General features: G+C 40.8%; 1 protein-coding gene and 1 non-coding gene across 8 annotated transcripts in view; one reads left to right on the top strand and one right to left on the bottom strand.

The window, feature by feature from the left end:
* The window catches only part of SIK3 (SIK family kinase 3), a 246,620-nt gene that overhangs the window by 27,067 nt on the left and 204,162 nt on the right, over positions 1 to 15,391 (top strand). The window lies entirely within an intron of this gene.
* Positions 6,854 to 6,958, bottom strand: LOC131488926 (U6 spliceosomal RNA). Its single transcript, XR_009250312.1, has one exon. It is a non-coding gene; the product is annotated as a U6 spliceosomal RNA (small nuclear RNA).

Here is a 15,391-nt window from a genome sequence, read left to right as displayed (position 1 = left end):
CCCAGCACTTCATTTATCCCGTCCTGCCTGTTTGTCAGGTGGTAGTTTGATTGCCATTGATAAATCTGCTCTGTGTAATGTTCTGCTCTGAACTCATGCTTCTAATTGCTTCTACTGTATAGCCTGCTTCCCCTCCACCCTGTAGTTTATAAAATGGGATAATAATCCCAGCCTTTTTTGAGATTCTTTGTAAGAGTATCAAAGATGTGAAACTAATCTACCAGAAGGTACTATAAACATCTTAAGAAACAGTGTATTTCATGGATTTTTCCCCCTGAAATAATGTTTTAATATTTGTAATCAACTTGGTTAAGACATAATTTGCATACAAGGGAATTGAACCATTTTAAGTATTCAGTTTGCCTTTTGGCCAACCATGTAATGCCCACACCATCAGCATGTAGAAGTTCTCCGTTATCCCCAAAAGTTCTTTTAGTGCCCTTTGCATTCATTCCCACCTCCTCTAACCCCAGAAAACCCCTAATTTGCTGTCAGCATAGGTTGTCTTTGCCTATTCTGGAATTTCATGTAAGTGACTTTAACCAGGACACATCAGCATCCTGTGTTTAAGATTCATTCACTGCACATATCAGATAAAGGGTTAGTATCCGAAATATATAAAGAACTTATCAAACTCAACACCCAAAAACCAAATAATCCAGTGAAGAAATGGGCAAAAGACATGAATAGACACTTCTCCAAAGAAGACATCCAGATGGCCAACCGACACATGAAAAAATGCTCCGCATCACTCATCATCAGGGAAATACAAATCAAAACCACAATGAGATATCACCTTACACCTGTCAGAATGGCTAACATGAACAACTCAGGCAACAACAGATGTTGGCGAGGACGCGGAGAAAGAGGATCTCTTTTGCACTGGTGGTGGGAATGCAAGCTGGTGCAGCCACCCTGGAAAACAGTATGGAGGTTCCTCAAAAAAAACTAAAAATAGAACTACCTTATGACCCAGCAATTGCACTACTAGGCATTTATCCAAGGGATACAGGTGTGCTGTTTCGAAGGGACACATGCACCCCCATGTTTGTAGCAGCACTATCACCAATAGCCAAAGGATGGAAAGAGCCCAAATGTCCATCGATGGAGGAATGAATGGATAAAGAAGATGTGGTATATATATATATATATATATATATATGTATACACACACATACACAATGGAGTATTACTCAGCAATCAAAAAGGATGAAATCTTGCCATTTGCAACTACGTGGATGGAACTGGAGGGTATTATGCTAAGGGAAATTAGAGAAAGATAAAAATCCTATGACTTCACTCATATGAGGACTTTAAGAGACAAAATAGATGAACATAAGGGAAGGGAAACAAAAATAATATAAAACCAGGGAGGGGGACAAAACAGAAGAGACTCATAAATATGGAGAACAAACTGAGGGTTGCTGAAGGGAGTGGGGAGGGGGGATGGGCTAAATGGGTAAGGGGCATTAAGGACTCTACTCCTGAAATCATTGTTGCACTATATGCTAACTAATTTCGATGTAAATTAAAAAAAAAAAAAAAAGATTCATTCACTGTTGTTGTCTGTACATCTGTATGGTAGTTTGTTACTTTTCATTGCTGAGTGGTGTATCTGAGTAGTGTCACATTGTGTGGGCATAAGAGGATTAGGTTATGTATTTTTCTGTTGATGAACACCTGAATTGTTTCTAGTTTTTGGCCATTATGAATAAAGCTGCTGGAAACTTGATGTGGAACTTTGGGTAGACTTAGGTTTTCATTTCTCTTGGGTAAACACCTTGGAGCAGGACCACTGGGTCATATAACTATGTTATATGACCATAACCATATGATAGGTGTGTGTTTAGCATTTTAAGAAACTGCCAAATTATCTTCCAAAGTGGCTGTATAATGTTACGTTCTGTCTGGCAGTATCTGAGGGATCTAGTTAGCCATTCTCATAGCTGTATATGCTGTCTTGTGCTTTAAATTTACATTTTCCCAATGACTAAGGATATTGACATCTTTTCATGTGCTTGACAGCTGTGTATCTTTGGTGAAGTGCTTGTTCAAATCTTTTGTTTTTTTTAAGCTTATTTATTTATTTTTTGAGAGCGAGCGAGCAAGCGGGAAGGGCAGAGGGAGAGGGACAGAGAGAATCCTAAGTAGGCTCCATGCTGCCAGTACAGAGCCTGACATGGGACTTGAACCCACGAACCACGAGAGCATGAGCTGAGCCAAAATTAAGAGTCGGACACTTAACTGACTGAGCCACACAGGTGCCCCACTAGTTCAAATCTTTTGCCTGTTTTTAAAAATTGGGTTGTTTGTTTTTTTAATGTTGAGTTTTGAGAATTCTTTGTTCTGGACACACATCATTTATCAGATACATGCTTTGCAAAGATTTTCTTCCATTCTGTGGCTTATCTTTCCATCCCTTCAACAGTGTCTTGTATTTATTTCTGAAATGCTTTATTTATTTTTGAGAGTGAGAGAGTGTGAGTAGGGGAGGGGCAGAGAGAGAGGGGGACAGAGGGTCCAAAGTGGGCTCTATGCTGACAGCCACAAGCCCAATGTGGGCTTCGCAGTCAACTGACAGAGCCACCCAGGCACCCCAACAGTGTCTTTTAAAAGCAAGAGTTTTTATTTTGAATTCCAGTTGATCCATTTGTTCTTTTATGAATTGTGTTTTTGGAATTTAGTCCTTATCCTATCTTTTCATTTTTTAAAGTAATAAAGTCATTTGTCAGAGCAAGGCAAGAAGTCAAACCATATTTCATTTTTATGTCAGGTAATAATCACTAGAGACAAATTATTTTCTGTGGGATCGATTTTTGAATTTTCTCTAGAACAAGATTTCTAGCCATTAAAAGTCGAATGCAGTTCAGATACGTTACTTCATAATAGTTTGAGTGCTTCCAAGGAACTCAATTTGTAAGCTGTTTAGTTACTAATTACCCATCCTTTTCTGTGGAAAGAACTTAAGTTCTATTTTAAGGTGACCTTTTTTTCTGAAGGGGCTGTTGTTGGTAGAAGATGTGGGTTGTAGCTAATGATCATAAAGTTCATTGTGAGAACTTCCTCAATCATATTGTTAATCCTAATTTGTGGCAGTGTTTATCAGTAAAAAGAAATGTAAGCTATTGTTAAATACTGAACTACTACTGAGGGTAAAATGCCTTGTAGCTAAATTTCTTCAACAGTGAAGAAAAAGGAGTTAAGATCAGGACACAATAAATAGTATATTGTTTCCATTTAAAATACTTCAAGAGATAATTACAAAGGCATTGGGGTCTATGATTTTTGGTCTCTCTCTGATGATAATGAAGTGTGTTATAAATTGCATAAAACAAGCCCTCGGAGCTGTTTAAAAAATGTTTTTGGTAGTTACTGACAAATTACAAGAGGAAGGTTGCATCTCAGTGCAGAGGTGATTTCAACATTAAAAATAATAAAGGACTTTGACCTTAGTTTTGAGTCTTTCTCTTGACCTGTTTCTCTGTGAATTAAAAAAAAAATTTTTTAACGTTTATTTATGTTTGAGACAGAGTATGAGCAGGGGAGGGGCAGAGAGAGAGGGAGACAGAATCCGAAGCAGGCTTCAGGCTCCGAGCTGTCAGCACAGAGCCTGACGCAGGACGCAAACTCAGTAGCCAGGAGACCAGGACCTGAGCCAACGTCGGAAGCTCAACCGACTGAGCCACCCAGGCGCCCCTCTTTCCATGAATCCTTAACGCTGCACTCTTATCGCACACTTTTCCTGGACCTTCGTGTTACCATGCTCACTGGCAAAGTTATCAGTGCACCTGAAGAGGTGTTTTTGTTTTTGTTTTTGTTTTTGTTTTGACTGAATACAAGACACTGTGCAATTTCTAACATTACTGACAAGGCCTTTCTCTTAAAAGGTGAGGAATCTTAAGAACCTTAAGAATTTAAGATCTGGGTATGCTGTCCTCCTGAATATTTCTTTCTTGCTTGCTTTTTTTTTTTTTTAAACTTTATTTATTTTGAGAGAGGAAGAGAGAGAGAGAGAGAGAGAGAGAGAGAGAGAGAGGGAGAGAGAGAAAATGGGGCAGAGAGAGACAGAGAATCCCAAGCAGGCTCCGTGCTGTCAGCACAGAGCCCAAATGTGGGGCTCGAACTCACTGTGAGATCACGACCTGAGCCGAAACCAAGAGTCAGACGCTTAACTGACTGAACCCCCCCAGGTGCCTCCTGGTCATTTCTCTTTACTCACATCTTTATTAGTAAATCAGGCCAGAGGGATCGTTTACCTTTTGAAAAAAAGAAACCAGATGCCGCAGTTTGTTTTGGTTGCAAGTATCTGGACAGCTGAATTTCGATTGAGCAGTGATGCTGCCCTGAGTAGTGGGGTGCTCTAGAAACTGAGAGACCTTGCCTGCTACCTGTGTGGTGGGAGATAATGAATCTCTTCTTGCCTTTGTGGGGGAATGCCACCCCTCACTCGCTTATGGTTTCATTGTAGTTACATTCAGATCTTCTGAGATACGGCTACTGATGGTTTTAGCTTAAACGTGTTTGAGTGACAGTTTTAGGGAAAGGGGAGTGTGTTCTGTTCCAGGGACGGGCAGTTTTACTCTATGACTTTAATAAATTCATGTCCAGTGATGTGAAGAATAGTACTGGGGAGACCCACATATAATACATTTTGTTAAGTATAAGTAGTAAAAACAAACAAAAAACCCCAAAACCCTCTGAGTCGTGGTTCATTATAGCAGCTGAAAATTTTAAATACGTTGTAAGAAACCAGTGAAGCTCGTTTCTGATTCATCCAGAGTGAAATAATTTAATATTCTAACTTTAGCAAAGGCAACTAAAAAGCAAACTTGAACCACTTCATGTGCTTTCGATATGTAGGAATGTTTTTTTCATCTTTTCTCATATGTTTTACTTCTTAGTCATTTACTTCCAGTAGTTTCAAATTGGTTGAGGGAATTAAGGTGGTAACCGAGTCCCTACAGTACAAGATTTTCCTGCTGTGTACGTGAACCACTTTTTCTGGAAAAACCCTTCCACTGGCCGTCTTCTCAAGGGCATTTACTTCTCTACCCTTAGTGATTTGAGGGCTGAAGCCTGTGTTTAGTCAGAGATGACAAATGGCTCAATTTTTTTTTTTTTCCCTAGTTTGGTGACCGAGAAATGATTCAGAATTGAAACTGAAGCGAATATGGAGTTACTTGCAGTTACCCTTAAACAGTTGCTGTCTGTTACTATTAGGCGTATTTTGGACATGTGGTTTCCATTTCGATATTCTGTGTTACGTTGCTAAATTTCTTGCCCGGTTTAGACACTTTGCTTTTGAAATTAGGTTGGACGTAGCTTTGAACAGAGGGCCACTGGAAATTGAACATTGTGGTCCATTTGGGGAGGAGAAGTTGGCATAGTTTTACTTCAAGGATTCTTAGGAAACGTTTGATAACAAAAATATATTTTCCAAATGTTACAAGCTTAGGGAGTTAAGTACTTATTGAGAAAAACAGGAAGCTTGTGATTCCTATGAAAATATTGGCCTTTTAAGCTAAGACTATCACTCACTACTTTTTCCTTTCATAATTGAACGAAGATAAGTTTAAAAAAGAGCAGGTTCTTTGTTTGGAGTGCAGTTTATAGCAATTTATAAAGAAAAAAGCAAAGTGCTTTTTCCATTCCTGATTTTACACTCTAGAGATAAGCACTAGGATCAGTTTAGCATATGTTTTGTATCTTTGGCTGTGCACATGCACATATTTATAGGTAGATTTTAGGGGTTTATTTAATTTATTTATTTATTTATTTATTTTTTTAATTTATTTTTGGGACAGAGAGAGACAGAGCATGAACGGGGGAGGGGCAGAGACAGAGGGAGACACAGAAGCGGAAACAGGCTCCAGGCTCCGAGCCATCAGCCCAGAGCCCGATGCGGGGCTCGAACTCACGGACCGCGAGATCGTGACCTGGCTGAAGTCGGACGCTTAACCGACTGCGCCACCCAGGCGCCCCTATTTTATTTATTTTTAAAGCATATTGATTGACTGATCGATTGATTGAGTGAATGAGAGAGACTGCACAAGAGAGGACAGAGGGAAAGAGAGAGTCCCAGGCAGGCTCCACACTCAGCCCAGAGCCCAACATGAAGCTCGATCCCACAACCCTGGGATCATGACCTGAGCCGAAATCGAGAGTGGGCACTCAACAGACTGAGCCACAGGCACCCCTTTAGGGATTTATTTTATTTTGTGCTATTGCAGCTTTTGTAATTTAGTCTTTTTACATATGAGTCTATAAAATCTATTTTATTTCCCCACCTCCAGTTTTCTGTTAGCTTTTTCTTTTTAATGTTTATTTTTTGAGGGGCTGGGGAGGGTAAGAGAGCATGGGAGAGAGGCAATCCCAAGCAGGCTCTGCGTTGTCGATGTGGGGCTCCATCCCGTGAATCGTGAGATCATGGCCTGAGCCAAAATCAAGAGTCAGACAGATGGTTAATGGATCGAGCCACACAGACGCCCCTCTCTCAGTTCTTCTTCATGCCTCAGACCTTTGAAAAGTCATAAGGTGGAGCACGTGGGTGGCTCAGTTGTTTGAGCATCCAGCGCTCGATTTCGGCTCAGATCACGATTCCAGGGTCATGGGATTGAGCTCTGAGTAGGGCTCTTGCTGAGCTTGGAGCCTGCTGAAGATTTTCTCTCCCTCTCTCTCCCTCTGCCCCTCACCACTCACTCTCTCTCAAAACACAAAAAGAAAAAGAAAAAAGTCCTATAAGGTTATTAATGCTTTGCTCAGTATTTTCTTTCATAGCATTTGTCTTAACTTTTAACTTTTGTGCTTTTTCTTGTTATTTAAAAGATTTTATTTATTATTACCTGTCTTTATAAAAAATGCAGATTGCTTCATGAATTTGTGTGTCACCCCCATGCAGGGGCCGTGCTCATCCTCCGAATTGTTTCAGTTTTGGTATATGTGCTGCCGAGGTGAGCACTAAAAGGTTTTGTTTTTTTTTTAAACTGTAGTTTCAGTATGACTTCTGGGTTTTATAGTATCCTCAGGAGAGGTATACTTAGGAGTTTTATGGTATCCTATTTGAACATTAAAAATACTCTAGGGGCTCCTGGGTGGCTCAGTCAGTTAAGAGTCTGCTTTCAGCTCAGGTCATGATCTCATGGTTTGTGAGTTTGAGCCCCGTATCGGGCTGTCTGCTCCCAGCGTAGAACCTGCCTTAGGCCCTCTGTCCCCCTCTCTCTGCTCCTCCCCCACTTGCACTCTCTCTCTGTTTCTCTCAAAATAAATAAACTTAAAAAATATATCCCATATTTTCTCTTAGTGCTTTGTAAATTTATTTTTAATATTTAGGTTTTTAATCCACTTGGAATATATTTTCAGTATAATGTGAGATAAGGATCTGGATTTTCAAAAAAAAATATTGGTAGCCAGTTGTCCTAATAATTTGTTACTTATATACTTATTTGAAATTCTCTTGTTAACATATACCCTTTCTTATTTATTTAATTTATTTAAAAAGATTTTATTTGCAAGTAATCGCTATACCAGACATGGGGCTTGAACTCACATCCCTGAGATCAAGAGTCACATGCTCCACTGACTGAGCTAACCAGGCACCTCTCAACATATATTCTTGATAAAGAGTACTTATCTGTGTATGTGTACTACACGTTTTAATTACTGTCACTTTAGAGAATGTTTCAAAATTTCCTTTTACAGTTGATTCTCCCTCTCTTCTTAAAGGTAGACTAATCATAATCATCAGCGAATAATAATTTGAACTCTCCCAATGTTTGTGCTCTTTTTTTAGTGACAACGTTGAAGAATAGTTATGATGATAATAATACCACCTAATATAGTGCTTCTCAATTTTATATGCACAGAAGTTACCCAAGGGATCTTATTAAAATGCATATTTAAGCAATTGCGCTGCTAGGTGTTTACCGAAGAATACCAATTCAAAGGGATACATGCACCCTGATGTTTATTGCAGCATTATCTACAATAGTCAAATTATGCAAACAGCCCAAGTGTCCATTGACTGATAAATGGATAAAGAAGATGTGGCACACACACGTGCACAGATGGTCACACACACACACACACACACACACACACACACAATGGAATATTACTTGGGCATAAAAAAAGAATGACATCTTACCATTTGCAATGACATGGATGGAGCTAGAGAGTATGATGCTAAGTGAAATAAGTCAGAGAAAGACAACTACCATACGATTTCACTCATGTGGAATTTAAGAAGCAAAACAAACAAACAAAGGGGAAAAAGAAAGAGGGAGGGTGGCAAAGCAAGAAACAGACTCTTAACTATAGAGAACAAATTGCTGGTTACTGGAAGGGAGGTGGGTGGGCGGGATGGGTGAAATAGTGATGGGGATTAAGGAGTGTGCTGTCATGATGCGTCCTGGGTCTTGTCTGCGATTGTTGGATCACTATGGTGTACGCCTGAAATGAATATTACACTGTATGTTGACTGGAACTTCAATAAAAACTGAAAAAAAAGAAGATGTCAAAAAAATGCAGACTTGGTAGTTCTGTCCTTTTTATCACTGGATATTATCCTATTATCTGGATGTACCCTAGTTTATCCATTTACCTACTGGAGGACGTCTTGGTTGCTTCCAAGTTTTGGCAAATGTAAATAAAGCTACTCTGAACATTCACGTGTGGGCTTTCCTGTAGACCTGGGTTTTCAACTCATTCGGGTAAATATAAAGAGCGTGATTATTGGATCATATGGTAAGAGTAGATGCTTAGTTGTGTAAGAAACCACCAAAGTGGTTTTCCAAAGTGGTTGTACGGTTTTGCATTCTCACCAGCGATGAATGAGAGTTCCTGTTGCCGTATGTCCTTGCCAGCGTTCGGTGTTTTCATTGTTTTGGACTTTTGCCGTGCTAATAGGGATATACCCGTATTTCATTTTTTTAATTTGCAGTTCCCCAGTGACAGAAGAGGTGGGCATCTTTTCATATGCTCATTTGCTATTTGTGTGTATCTTCTTTGGTGAGGTTCAGATCTTTTGCCCATTTTTTAATTGCCTTCTGTTGTTTGTTTTTTTGTTGTTGCATTCTAAGAGTTCTTAGTGTATTGTGGATACCTGTCCTTAAGTCAGATGGATGTTTCGTAAAGATTTTCTCCCAGGTTTTGGGTTGTGTATGTCTTTAGTTTTTACCATTATTGATGATGCTTGCCCTTGAGTTGTGACACATAGTCATCAAGTTGAGAAAGTTTCCTTCCCTTTTTGTCTTTCTGAGAGCTTTTTTTCGGGAATGGTTTTCGGGGAATCTTTGAAAATTTTCTGGCTAAATGAATAGATGAAGCTTTGTTATTAGCAAGGCATCCCTGTTTTATTGTAGATACTTAAAAATACATTCCTTATGGCATTGTATTTAAAAACGTAACTGTATATTTAATTCCTAATCTTTGTAAGTAGTTTACTTTTACTCCTTCCATGATCTCTTGTCTCTTTAATGTTTATGTTGATTGCTTGTCCAACATTCTAATCTCGTTCTGGCTTGATCTTTGTGGCTATCTGTTCCTCTGCTTGTCTGTAGCAATCTATTCCTGCAGCAGGTCAGACTTCCACCTCTGAAATCACATATTTGGAAATTTTGCTCTCTGGACACAATTTCCTGTCTTTTTAGTTCTGCCGTTTGCTAAACTCAATTCTCTGATTTCACTGAGGCCTCCAGCCCCTTAAATCCTGCCGGTCTCCAAATTCGTGACATTCTTCCTGGCATCCCTTTTGTTCACGTGGACACAGTTGGTCACTTTCAGTGAGTCAGAAGTATCCTCAGTCCTGCACCTTTGTTCTTCTCTCCCATCTGCCACGCACATCTCCAGCTGTGGATTAACAATACTGCCCGTTTTCTGGGTTCCTGCTTTGGGGCCTGAAGAAATGATTGAATCGTGTTTATTTGTTCTATTGCTAATTCATGACTTCTACCCTCATCTGTGTTTGTGATTCTCTTTAGTAGTCTTCTTGTCTGTAGTTGATTTCTTTTCTCTTTCACCAGAATGACTGTTCTTTCTAAATCTTTACCCATTTTTGGTAAGCTCATGTTTACCTCCCTCTATCACAGACGACTCCATAGTCCAGTAAAGTGATCTTAAAAGAAAAAAGAAAAGAGAAGAAAAGAAAAACCAACAAATTTATTTTATAATACCTTCTGTTATTCAGATAAAGATAAAATTCCTAAGTTTAACATGCCCTTTCTGGTTGTCCAGCCTCTCACCTCTCTCCTCTCTCCTCTCTGAGCCCCAGCTCCCAGCTTCATTGGCCTTTTGTCAAATTCTTCACGTGCCAGACTCCTTCTTAGCATAGGGTCTTTGTGTATGTTTTTCCCTGTGCCAGAGAGTTTTTCTCTTGTGCTGTTTCACTCCTATTCATCTTTGGAAATTCATTTATATGTCGCTTCCTCAAGGAAGCTTTTCCTGACCTTCCATTTGCCTGAAGATAGGCATAGACTCCCCCTGAAATAATAGTGATGAGACTAACCACAACGATAATAGCAAACACATGATGTTTATTGTGTGCCGGGAACTGTTTTAGGCACTTTATATATACAGACTTTTTTTTTTTTTAAGTCTTCATAGCAACCCTATGGGTTAGATGGGTAAATAAATAGGACCTATAATTGTCCCCATTTTATAGGTGAGGAAACTGAAGTGCAGAGCGTTACGTCACTTGTCCAAAGTCACGTGACTGTTTGGCAGTGGAGCTGGGATTTGCATGCAGGCAGTCAGGCCTCGGAGCCCTTGTTCTAAACTGTGCTGTACTGTAATGATTATTATGATTGTGTCATTTTGGTTAATGTCCACCTTTCTCAGTGGCCTCTCAGTTCCTGAGTTCAGAGACTGCCCCTGTCTGGTTAAATTTTGATTTTCCAGTGCCTAGAACAGAGCCCAGCAGTGAGTAGTCTGTGACAGAACGAATCCCCCTTTCTGCTGACTTGAGTAAATAGAGGCTTTGGTGTGAGCGTCTTCAGTTTTCGTCCCTTCTCCTTCCACGCACCAAACCCCCTGGATCGAAAGAATAGGTGAAAAAAAAAAAAAAAAAAAAAAAAAAAAAAAAAAGAAAAGAAAGAATAGGTGCTCCCACTTATTTCAAAATTGAATCCCGCCACCTGTTTACTTCCTGTGTCCTGAAAGTAATATTTGCACTTTGTAATTAAGAACGATTGTAAATGTCCATAAAGTGTGCTGCCTTTTTTCCCTCTCGCACCTTTCTCACTTTCCAGAGGTGGTGAAATGATAATCTTTTCTTGAACATGCACAAACTGTATGGTCACTTAAAATACACAAAAGGGAGTGCGTGAAATATGCACATTAGTCTATGTTTGTTTTTATATTAAAAATTAACTTGCAGTATTGAACCATAGTTTTGCAAGCAGTCACCATTGAGGGCAACCAGGGCAAGGGTACGTGGGATCTCTCTGTATTCCTTTTTATGCTTGCAGGCGACTCTCCAATGATCTGAAAATAAAAGAAGAAAATTTAGGAAACTAGAGAAACCTTTCTACATCAGCATGTTTATCTCTTTCTTCCAAATGACCACATTCGACAGGTCACAGGTGTGCAGGTGTGCACCTTTTGGCCACCGACGGACTGTTACTTCATTTTTTCTTTTTACCAGCACTGCTGCAGGGGAACACTTGCATTCATAGCTTCATCCTTGCTCGGGTGGATATTATATGCACAGCCAAGTTTTAGAAAAGGAGAAGAGAAGGGATCTGAAGACGTGCGCACGTGACAGTTGGCAGACTGTTCCCTGAACCAGTTTATCCTTTCAGCTGCGGTTAGGATACGGAGCCTGTTCTCTGTGCGCTCACCTGTAGTGTCCTGATTCTGTCCCTCCGCTTCTTCTGTGGGACTTGAACAAAATTAATTAGTCCTTTTCCATTTGATATCCCCCTTCTCTTTTGGCTCTCTCCTGTCTGCCCATCCTCTGGCAAGTCCTTCACATCAATAAGACTTTTCTTTTTTTTTTTTTTTCAACGTTTTTTTTTTTTTTATTTTTTTATTTTTTTGGGACAGAGAGAGACAGAGCATGAACGGGGGAGGGGCAGAGAGAGAGGGAGACACAGAATCGGAAACAGGCTCCAGGCTCCGAGCCATCAGCCCAGAGCCTGACGCGGGGCTCGAACTCACGGACCGCGAGATCGTGACCTGGTTGAAGTCGGACGCTTAACCGACTGCGCCACCCAGGCGCCCCTCAATAAGACTTTTCTTAGCAACGGAGTACTTGATTTGGATTTACTTCTCCTGGTGACACCCTCAGACATAGCTCCTGTGGTTATCCCCATTTTACAGGTAAGGACACTGAGACACAGAGAAGCTAAGGGACTTGCCCAAGGTCACCCGGAGAGTGAGGGCTGGATAATGATGCGGTCAGTCTGACTGCAGTCTTTGCTGCTAACCACCACCCCCTGAGAAGGAGTCAGGAAACTACTGCCAGCTGTTCAAGCCTGTCCTGCGGCCCGTTTTCTGTGTAACTCAGCTAACACACTTATTATGTTTTTAAAGCATAGTTAAAAAAAAAAAAAAAAGAAAAAAGAAAAGAGGGGACAGTGTGTGACCCACAGGCCTAGAGAAAAAGTTGACTGATCTTATTACCATTAAATGAGATCGTTCTTGTAAAAGTATTTAGCATAGCGCTGCTATGTAATAATAGCTTTAGAAATATTAGAGGCATTATTACTTTTATTATCAGAACCTCTCTTTTACCACTAAGCTTCTATGTCATCTCTTTTTCTTCTGTGCCTACTGCAAGCTTAGGGCCGGCCCAGAGCTTTCCCTTAACTGCTCTGGGAAGGGTTTTCAGTGCCTTGTTGCTAATTCTATAACCTAACTTAAACACGACTTGTAAGTTCTGTGTCTCATTTGACACTAACTACCCTATTCCCTTACAGATTTCCTATTTGTTTTTGAAACAGGAATATTTTCTGTGTTTGCTTTTTCTTCACTGGTGTACTACTATTAAAAAAAAAAAGTGTTTTTATTCACGGGCATGAGCTGGGGGTGGGGAGGGGGCGGAGAGGGAGACAATCACAAGCAGGCTCCCCGCTGTCGGCACAGAGCTGGGCGCGGGCCTCGAACTCACGAACTGTGAGATCGTGACCTGAGCCAGAGTGGAGAGTTGAACACTTACCTAACCCAGGCGCCCCTGGCAAACTATTACTTCTTAAACCCCTTTCCTACTCTGCTCCTCTGCCTGGTTTGTAAGGGATTGTATTCTGAATTCAGTCCTTGGCACACCCTCCCTACCTGGCTTCTGCCCCACTTCTCTGCCCTCTTCTGAATCACAAAGACCTGCATTTGAGTGTGAGTTCATTATCTTCTGTCTGAGCAACCTGAACGGTTTATTTCATTTCTTGGTTTCTTTTTCTGTAAGAACAAGAGTAGTGGGACCCACTTTAGGATTATGTGGATTAGATGAAACCATGTATGTAAAACATCCAACAGTGTCTCATTTACAGCAAGGGCTTAATAAATAATAGCAATAGGAGTAATGATAGTAGTGTAGTCGTGTTGCCATTGTAACTCTACCTCTAGCCCTCCCCCTTTCCTCAAGTCCACATATTCGGTGGCCTGCTAGAGGTCCACCATTGGATACTTCTCCAGATCCTTTAAACTCTGAGTGCAAATCAAATAAATCACTTATTTTCTTCCAGTCTGTTTCTCCATTTTTGAAAGAACGTACCTTATTCACATTGAATGAGCTCGTTCTTGTACAAATGTTTAGCACAGCGCTGGTACATGATAATAGCTTAAGAAGTGTTAGGGAGATTCACCTGGCTGGCTAACTTGGTAGAGCAGGAGACTCTTGATCTTGGGGTCACGAGTTCGAGCCCCACTTCGAGGCTGGAGTTTACTTGAAAAACAAACAAACCAAAAAGAAATACTAGAGCCATTATTACTATTATTATCCATGTTATTATTCTTCCTCTTATAATTCAGTCTTCCTTTTGCTCAGAACGAGAGCCTCTGCTTTGCCTTCTCTTCTTGGTCCTCCACAGGCAGTTAGTCACCAAGTACTGTTGAGTCCACTTCAGAGGCATCTGCTCACATTCATCCACTCCTTATCGTTTCTTGACAGAGTTGTTGTGTAACCTCCTAATTGGTCTCCTGGCCTCTGGGCCACCTTCCACCTCTCATCCAGATTTATCTTTATCGAACGCAGATCTGCTCACACCACTCAGTGGTAAAGGCCTGAGACAGGCCCCTCTTACCTGAGATAGAAAGCCTGCAAGGCCCATAACACCTCAGTCTTTTATGGCCTCATCACTTGATCCTGGAACCCAGGCGTCCTCCAGGAGAAGATTATGCTTCTGACTATTCTTTGACTGCACCATATACTCTAGAATCTTATGCCTGGCCCCTCCTGTTATGGCTCCTCCTTCATTCTTGGTGCTCAGAGTGCTGTCTCCCCAGCCACTTCCTGCAAATAAACAACCCTCTCCCCCAAACGCCTTGTCCGTCTGGTGGATGCTTGGTTGCCCTTCAGTGGTGGGTCTCAAAGATGCCATCTACTGTCTTCTGCTCTCTCTTGTCTGAACTGCCCTTCCAGGCAACAGTAATTAGTCCTTCATCAGGAAACAGTATAGTGGGGTGGGTAGTTTGATCCCTGAGTTACAGGAGCCAGACTGGCTTGGTTAATAATGTGGCTGCAGAGAACTGAGATGCAGTTGTTCAGCCTATCTGTGCTTCAGTTTTCCAATCTGTAAAAAATGGATAATATTAGTCTTGTTGTGAGGATAGTGAATTAATATAGGAAAAATGCTCTGAATAGGGCCTGTACATACTAAGTACTTCATAAATATTGGCTGTTGTTATTATTATCATCATCACCAAAGCGTCGCTTCCATGCCTCTGTAATGGCATTAACTGCTCTGTGTTACACTGACTTTTTTATGTATGTTTCCCAGTAGACTGTTGCTTCTTTGAAGGCAGGACTGTTGCAATCATCTGGGTCATCAGTATCCAGTCCGCAGCGGGCCCTCAGTAAACACTCAATCAGTTGTGCTGTTTGCTCAGCCGATAATAAAACCCTGGATCCTCCTGGATTTCAGCAGTCAGTACCTCACATCTCTGGAAGTGATTGCTCTCTGAAACTATGGCATTAGAGACACAAAACTGTTAGTATAGGACCTCACTGGGCTCTTCAACCAGAAATTTACTATTACAGCGAAGCTTCCCACTGAAAGTGGGCAGAATGCAGCTGATAGCGTGCTGTCATTGGAGGAAGTTTCTCCCCAAGTAGAAGAGGGCCCCTAATGTCATTTGCTTAAAGGGACACAGTCCAAGGTTAGAAAGTCCACTTGCTATCAGACCTGATTTGTTTTGTTTTGTTTTGTTTTGTGTTTTTGGTTATGGGTAGAGCTGTTTC

Source organism: Neofelis nebulosa, chromosome 10 (genome assembly GCF_028018385.1).
Source record: "Neofelis nebulosa isolate mNeoNeb1 chromosome 10, mNeoNeb1.pri, whole genome shotgun sequence".
In the NCBI taxonomy this organism is placed as follows: domain Eukaryota; kingdom Metazoa; phylum Chordata; class Mammalia; order Carnivora; family Felidae; genus Neofelis; species Neofelis nebulosa.
The sequence above is the reverse complement of the archived record's forward strand: the minus strand, read 5'-3'. Positions and strand labels throughout refer to the sequence as shown.